The following is a 9,188-nucleotide window of genomic DNA, read 5'->3' as shown; positions in this document are numbered from 1 at the left end:
ATTAAAAGTGATAACTCTATGAAAACGCCAGTAATTTTTCATTGGATGTGAAAAATATGAGTGCAATCGGTGAAGGCGTAAATGTTTGGTGCATTTATTGAGAGCAATAAGCCCCACCATAATGCATGCATTTAAACAGTTTATTTTATTCTTTAATAAAAAATATTATGGTGAATCTCTGGAATGTGAATTTCGCTCAATATCAATACAATTATCGCTGCATTCAAGTAACATGCCGGTATCAGATAGTGCGAAAACATTTAATTCTCCTGAATAAAACAGATGCTTTGTAGTCTCTTTGATTTATTTCATAATATGATACAATGTGATACCACATCACAATTCTCCGAACAGACAGACAGATGAATGGATGTCGAGAGATACGGGCTGACATACACACAGATAAAGTAATACCTAGCTGTTGCTGATACATAAATAGAACGGATGTATGAAATACATGTACACAATGCCTTAGAGGTTTCACTCTGCGTGAGGAAAATACGCATAAGAGTTGTGGGTTTTTTTTGTAAAAGGACAGAAGTTCGCAGGGCTATCAACTGAAGAATATTAGTTACATCGTTGCATTCTCTCTCTTTCTCTTTCCCTGTTTCAAATTTAATTGGACGTTGTTAAGATAACATCATTACATTCGGGTTTCTTTAAAGAGCTTTTAAATATCCTTGTGGTCGAGTAAACAACAGTATTGATTTTACAGATATAATAATGGAAAAGAATACATGTAGTTTCGATTCAATATCAAATGAGGTAAATCTTTCCACCCCATGCATCGAAACGGTTCAAATCAAGAAGTCAGTATGCTGTCTTTATTGCATCAATCAATTATCAAGACAAAGGGGACAAAAGAGCGAGAGAATAACTAGCTTTTTCCTAACGTCGTTGGATTACATAATGATTGGTCCTTATTGTAGTCAGTAAGTAGAGTTAATTATGAAAGTATCAGTGACAAAATTGTTAATTGGGTGGTGCAAAAGTGCACATAAAGAAAGGAAACATTAACTGTACCCCAAAGGTAAGCAAAGAGAAAATATCTATAGCATATCAAGTGAATAAACATTACAATAGTCACATACGTACACTATATAATGGCATTTAGTGATAGCTGTGGTAAATACTAGGAAATAAATTAAGTGGGTGGAGAGATCTAGTGTTATTTTCATTGCATTTATAAACAACGGAATTGAGAGTGTGGTTTGTAATGCAATTATTGATAATTGCAACCTGCCTCAAATATTTGCTTTCAGAGCATTGTATAATTAACACCCATACCTTGCCTATCAATGTTCAACCATCCATGTGACGCCGAGGCTGATGAGAAGATATTTCAAAACACTTTTATTATTTTCAAAAGGCTAATATTTCGTTGCAAAACACCATTAAATGACAGTATTTATATTATAATCATAAATAGCCGTACCTATATTTAATGTGAATGCATGCATAATATGAATAATTTGTGCAGCCAATATATAACTCCTAGACTTAAGGTCGTAAATCGAGGTATATTTCGTAACTATTGACGTCAATTCACACATGAATTACATTTACGCTTGTGCGGTATTTACTAATTGTCGAAAACGTAAATTTACATCGGAAATATGCGTAATCTAACGTATTTTATGCTATACCTAATAGTAACATTAACGTGGCTCCACCCTCTTGTGACGTTATAAAATTTTGTAAAATCAATTATTTATTTAAATTTATACACGACAGAAACATAGATTTTGTTGGAGCTTATTCCAATGGTTATTATAAAAAAAAATGTTGAATATGAAGCATTTCAAAAGTCTAACTTACATATGAATAATCAACAATATCTTTCAAAATATTAAATCCAAAGAAAATAACTGTTTTTAATTAATCCTTACCACGTTCGTTATGCAATAGATTTTCTAGATTTTTTTCCAGCAATTTTGAATAGGGTTGTAACGAAACAGTTTCGTGAAATTATTACAGGTACTACTCTATTGTTTCAATCAGTTTTGTGAATTTTTAATGTTGTTGAAGACAAACTTGTCATTTTCTGACATTGATACAGGATTTTGTATAGGTGTTATGTATTCATATATAAATTAGAGTTAACTTTCTTAGACCATTTTAGTAATCGAGGCGATCTATCTCCGTTTGACTGTTTTTGGTTCTATAATTTATAGTTCGTAGTTCCGACGCACGAGATTTGCTTGCTCAAAGCACATTTAAAAAAGTATGAATTGATACCTCCCTGTAGTATGTGTAAGTTTTTTCTCAGCAAACATTTTACATGATATTGTAAGGTACATTCTGTATGAAGTATGTTAGGAGTGTATATAATTTGGTGCAAAGTGGTTTATTATGCTCAAGGCTAAATATTTGTTTCATGTCAGTAAAATTAACTTTTCCTGTATATTCCTTACCTGATTTCGAACTCAAGTAAATGTAAATGTAAATCAAGGATTATATCTGGAATATTTTTATTGTTTATTTGAATTATATCTTTGGCGATGCAACGTTCACGTTATTGTCTAAATTGGAGTGTCTTTGTATCACTAATTGAATATACTGTGAAAAAATTTTCATTTTGTGTATTTTCAGTTATCGTTCGATGTTTCAAAGGTAAACACAAAGCAAATAAATGCAAATTGAATGTGAAATGTGAAAAATGTGGCAGTCGTTTTCATATGACAATTATGCACTACGAGAGTGAGCGAAAACCAAAAGTATATTATCAGGATCGTGGCGGGGAGACTACTTCGATGGCTATAAATCAAACCATGCAATATCGTTCCACACAACTTTGTGGAAAAATCGAAGGAGGTAGATCCTGTGGGAAAATGCCCCCAATGTCAAAACCTGAAAGAGCGAAAAGAATATATGCTATTATTCATGATCCAAGTAATAAGACAATTGCAACTCCTAAATTCTTTGATTCGTTCGACTTGGAAGGACAAACATGTATGTACACACTATCATTATATAATGGAATCATAACCCTTATCAGAACGACAGCAGAAGGATTTGTTATAGAACCTGTATCGGGAAATCAAAGACTTAAGTCACATAGAATTATAGAATGTGACGAAATTCCAAATAATAAGTCGGAGATACCTACACCTGATATAGCTGAGGCTTACTCTTACCTTCGAGATATTCATCACTCATACCCAAATTTGACAATTCTACGGAAATGTCATTGTTGATAGGAAGAGATATGACTCAAGTTCATCAATTTCTGTCACAGAGAATTGGTGCTTCAAACGAACCATTTACACAGAGGCTTATTCTAGGATGGACACTTATTGCCAAAGTGTGTTTGGGAACATTTTATATTCCGAAGTCGGTCAACGTAAGAAAAACAGCAATTCACGATGGCCGTAATTCCATGTTGGATCCATGTGACTTTCAATTCACCATTACAGAGAAAATATCATTTCATCAAGATGTATTTGCAACGACTCCATTTGATGAAACACCAGGACTGTCTACAGACGACCGTGTCTTTCTCGATATCATGAACAAGGAACTGCATATAGGACCAGATGGCAAATGGACCGCCCCTTACCATTTCGACCCGATAGACCTGTATTACCTAGCAACTGTGCGCAAGTCTATCGAAGGGCCGTGATATTGGACAAGTCATTTCAGACCAACCCGTCAAAGAAGGACTATGCTATATAATTTATGAACAATATATTTAAGAAGGGACGTGCGGAGATTGCACCCCTCTACAACCAGATGAAGAACATTGGTTTTTGCCAATATTTGATATTTATCACCCTAAGAAACCCGGAAAAATTTGTATGGTTTTCGAATCGTCTGCGAAATATCAAGACTTGTCATTGAATACAGTGTTTCTATCTGAACCAAATATGACCAACAGTCTCATAGGAGTATCAATGAGATTTCGCATGGATTGCATTGCAATGACCGCAGATATTGAACACGTTTCATTGTTTTGCCGTATCAACGCACCAGCGAAATTACCTTCGTTTTTACTGATATACGGACAATGACACAGTTAAACCCTCTACAGAATACCGAATATGTGTCCATGTATTTGGCAATACATCTTCCCCAGCTGTTGCCACCTTCGGCCTCCGACAGGCAGTTATCACTGCAGGACTGGAATTTGGAAGGGATGTTTATGAATTCATACATGATGCTCTTGTTTCATTACGAAGTACACATGAAGCAGTGGATAAATAACAACGCACACAACAAGCATTGAGTACCCATGGAGGACTTAGATTGCACAAAATTACATCAAGTAATCCTATGTTGATGAAACATTTTCCTGTGTGGGTACGTTAAGGCAGGTTATCAAAATCTTTACTGGGATACAATCCGCGAAACGATGTGACGTCATAATTGAAATAAGTATATCACTAAGTATATATATCAAATCCCTATTTCATTTCTAATTAAGTTTTATTTATGCATGAAATAAACCGTGCAGTTACTAAGATCCAAGAGAAATATCGAATGTCATACTGCCGTCGTGTAATTTCTGTCTGATCAATATGAAAGTAAACTGATGACGTCATAACTAGATATCGAGTGACGTTGACACATGTGAAGAATTTATTAAAGTGTGCAGTGTAAATGTCAACAAAATGTGGAATATTTGAAATATATGACATGGGATATATGGGATGTATATGTGAAACGCTGAGAATGTATTGATATTATGAAGATATGTTGATTTCATTCATTGACAACTTTGTTTAACGGGGGACACATTCCAATTAGCATTTCGATCTGATTTTCCTCTTCCACACACATATATAAAACTGCAAAAGTAGCACAATACTCCGCATACTTTTATAAACTGTTTATACACACTGGGAAAGGTCATAAACTAATGTACATGACTATTACTAATATAATCGTCTGTTGAGAAAACTTTTAAAGAAAACTGCATAACATCAGTGCAAAATGTAAAAGATGGTTTAATGTTTAAATGTTTAATAATTATTTCTTACTGAAAGTGGTAGGATTATATCAGTAATTCTGATAAACTATGGGTGTTTACCGTCATTATCGCCAGTTAGACCAATATTTAAATCCTGGGGTAGTGTGCTACTTTTCCATTTCTTATTAAGGTACATCCGTAATCTATTTATTACAGTCACGCAATGACGTCATAAGGAAATGCATGTTTGCAATCTTGTTATGATACAAAATGTTCTCATGTAAACAACCAAAATAGTTTTAAGAAGTTAGTAGCCCCATATCTCTGTGTAGGACAGATTTTAACAAATTGAGCATGACCTGCCTTAAAATACCCGCGTACTAAAGACTTAGCAAGGTATCTCATAGATCTAGATTTTACCAAGGAGGAGCTACCTGTGCAAAGGAACTTAGGTTTAGTATGGGATCTGCAAACTGACTCATTCAGATTCAGAGTGAATTTGGAAGAAAGGCCATATAATCCCAGAGACGTACTTTCATGTGTAAACAGTCGTTATGACCCTCTTGGTTTTATCGCTTCGATTACTATTCAAGAGAAAATACTTTTAAGAGAGATTATGCAATCAGCATGTGTAAATGCTGATTTACCCGAAGAATATCTTTCGACATGGCTTACATGGTCAACAGGGGATGCTTACTACTCCTAGGCACCTGATACCACCTCTGGTGTGTCCAGAAGTCCGTGTTTGCCCAACTATCTATTTTGTATTGCTTATAGGAGTTATGAGATTGTTCACAGTTCGTTATCTTCGCCTTTCATGGACACACTCACTGTGCATTATTGAGGATTTGAAGGTTCCCCGGAAATACTTACCCATTAGGTTTTCGGAACTTAGGAACAAACAAGTTTTGATATTCTCTGATGCATCGGAATTAGCTATATCTGCTGTAGCTTACCTATATGATAATACAGATAACTCCATAGGATTCACCATGGGAAAATCTAAAGTTGCTCCAAGACTAGCTTCTTCTGTGCCACGTCTGCAATTATGTCGCAGTATTAGGAGTCGCGATTGCTTGTTTTATCCGTGATCAATCGGACATTAGCGCCGATCATTTCAAGTTCTTTATCGACAGTAAAATAGTATTAGGATACATCCACAACCACACTAAGAGATTTCTTACTTATGTGAGTAACAGGATTCAGCACATCCTCAACTATACCTCAGCAGATCATTGGAACTTCATTGCGACTAATCAAAATCCTGCTGATCACGATACTACGCCTACCTCTGACAAAGTTGTCTGTAACTCGTGGCTTTGTTGACCTGTAGAATGGTTACAATTTTAGAACAAATTTCATTGAAGCCGTCCGTGAACTCGGAATCTGCTCAGTAAATGTGGAGGATCCCCCTATCCAGAACATGTTAACAAAAAGAAACACTGTGTGGAAGTTTAATACCCCCTACTCTTCACATGTGGGAGGAACATGGCAACTTCTCGTCACACGTCGCATATTATACGTCATTTTACTTAAAGTAAAACACGACACGTTAACACATGACGTGCTTTGTACATTTTTTACTGAAGTTGTTAATATTATCAACAGTAGACCTATCGCACCGGTATTCAGTGAATCCTTTCCGATTTACTGTTCGTACTTACTCCAAATGTTTTATTAACACAGAAGATTGGGGACGTGTCCAATGCCCCTATGAAACTTAATTGCGCGATTTAGATAATTCCCAATGAAAGATTGTCCAAATCCTTGCTGACAGATTTTGGGAACGTTGGTGCAAACAGCATTTACAGTCTACAGTCGCGCAACAAATGGAAGGAGGTCAAACCAAATGTTCAAGTTGGTGATGTCGTCATTCTAAAGGACAATGGACAGCATAGAAACCTTTGACCTCTAAATCGCGTTAACCGTGTGTTCCCTAGTAGGGATGACCTAGATCGTAAAGATGGAATTAAACATACTTATGTCCGACCAATAACTCAAGTGATTCCACTATTTTCACTTTACACAGACTAGATGTATTCGTTACTTTACGTATTTTGTTGTAATGTTTTACTCTATGCCTTCACATGATTCATGTAAATGTTGAAAACTTCATATTAGGCGGGGAGTGTTATGTATTCACATCGGAATGGAGTTATCTCTCTTAAACCATGTTAATAATCGAGGCGATCCGTTTGACCGTTATTGGTTCTGTAATTCATAGTGCGTAGTTCCTGCGCACGAGATTTGCTTGCTCCAAGCACATTTAACAAATTTATGAATTGATACCCCATGCAGTATGTGTAAGTTGCATTTTTACTCAGCAAACATTTTTCATGATATTGTAAGGTATGAAGTCCTTTAGCAATATATATGTTAGTGCAAAGTTTATTACTTTGCTCAAGGCTAAATATTTATATCATGTCAGTAAAATTAACTTTCCTATACATTGTTTATCAGATTTCAAACCCAAGTTGATCATACTTAAGATGCCTTATATAAAAGTAAATCGGGGATTATATCTAGAATATTTTTATTATTCATTTGAATTATATCATTGGCGATGCAATGTTCATGTTGTTGTCTAAATCGGAGTGTCTTTGTATCACTAATTGAGCATATTGAGAATATTTTTTGATTTTGTGTATTTTCAGTTATTTACCACAATGCAGTACAGCGTACACAGTATGCACTAGCATATTATTGTGCTAAAGAACAGTAATAAACTACATCGAGAGAAAAAACCCATGCTGATTATAGTGTGGTCAACATCTGCAAAAAGGCAGAATTTTAGATCTGTCTCGCATCTTAAAAAGTGTGATGACCGATATATTTTCTTTGATGATTTACTTATTAACTCTAATAAACTGACATAAATAAACGTTTCAAACTTTTATTACTTAACAATGCGAGTATGGAGTTACCTTAAAATAAAATACCGGCATCTTGCCGATTTTTATTGAAATGTATACCCTTTGGATGCCTATACTGATTGACAAATTGAGTTATATCTACACATTTTAAGGTTGCCCGAATCATATAAAGTAAGTAAACACTTCACAAATAGGGTGATATGTCCCGGGAATCTATATTCCTACGTATATGTTCATCAGTTAAAAGAATTTAGGATTTTTATATATACCAGAGAGGACCACCCCTGTTTATTGTCACATGACTGTACCGGTCACGTGACCAGATATTCTTACTTTCTGTATTGTTTCAATGAAACGTTTCAGTTGAGTTATATCTACACATTACCCGGAGGATGTGAAATTAGTAAAATAAGACTTCACAAATCTGTTCATATGTCCCGGGAATCTATATTCCTACGTATATATTCATCAGTTAAATTAATTTAGGAATTGTCATATGTCAGAGAGGACCACCCCCATTTAATTTTAATTGACTGTACCAGTCACGTTACCAGATGAATCGTTTCAGCGTAAACCAAAGATCACATAAGTTTAGAATATATAGTAACTAGAGAGGTAATGTGTAGTCAGATTTGCGTGAATGTTTTTTTGTTTGTTTTTTTTTGTTTTTTTTGTTTTTTGTTGTTGTTGTTTTTTTTTTTTTTTTTTTTTTTTTGTTTTTTGATTTTTTTTTTTTAAGGAAATGTCATAAACATTCCTAGAATCGTTCATTTTTATCAAAAGTTTCGGGCATCACAATATTTTGGGGTCATTTTTTCGCAAACGTTAACCAATTATAAGAGCACCAGAGTGATTGATATATTTCCCAAGCAGGATTTCTTAGACTTGTTCAAGTATCTATGTTTATTAACCATTGTTCTCTTTAACACATTTTAATAATGCCAAACATAGAGACTTGTAAACCCTGCAAAATCACCGACCAGAATACGGTCGGTAAAGGGATCATATTACAACACTGCAGTGTGGTGCTGCAGAATCCCTGATAAGTTGACAGGTGATGATGGCTATGGGTATTTCCAAAATGTTAAAATGTTGAACAATCAAGGCTTCTATGAATTAAAATTAACATGGAAATACTATTATCTAATATTCTAAAGCCATATCATATGGATTAAATCAGCTGTCTATAAGCGACTTAAAATTTAACCAGAAACTAATCTTTTAGATGGTCGATGTCCATAGGATTCCAACAGACTTCCTATTGTTCGCTCATAGTTTGTCATAAGTTTCAAAACACTTTCATTCACGTTATTGACTTTTCTTGCACACTTACAGCAAGCTTTATCAGTATGGGTGTCGTGATTTATGTCAATGTACAAGTGACTTTCAATAAACACACAATATTC

General features: G+C 34.7%; 1 long non-coding RNA gene across 1 annotated transcript; it reads left to right on the top strand.

The window, feature by feature from the left end:
• The first annotated feature begins 6,704 nt into the window (after window positions 1-6,704).
• Window positions 6,705-7,791, top strand: LOC130048495 (uncharacterized). Its single transcript, XR_008797288.1, has 2 exons — window positions 6,705-7,212; window positions 7,564-7,791. It is a non-coding gene; the product is annotated as an uncharacterized LOC130048495 (long non-coding RNA).
• The last annotated feature ends 1,397 nt before the right edge of the window (window positions 7,792-9,188 follow it).

The sequence above is a fragment of the Ostrea edulis genome, chromosome 7 (assembly GCF_947568905.1).
Source record: "Ostrea edulis chromosome 7, xbOstEdul1.1, whole genome shotgun sequence".
Classification (NCBI taxonomy): Eukaryota; Metazoa; Mollusca; class Bivalvia; order Ostreida; family Ostreidae; genus Ostrea; species Ostrea edulis.
Note: the sequence above shows the minus strand (reverse complement) of the source record. Positions and strands in the feature narration are given on the sequence as shown.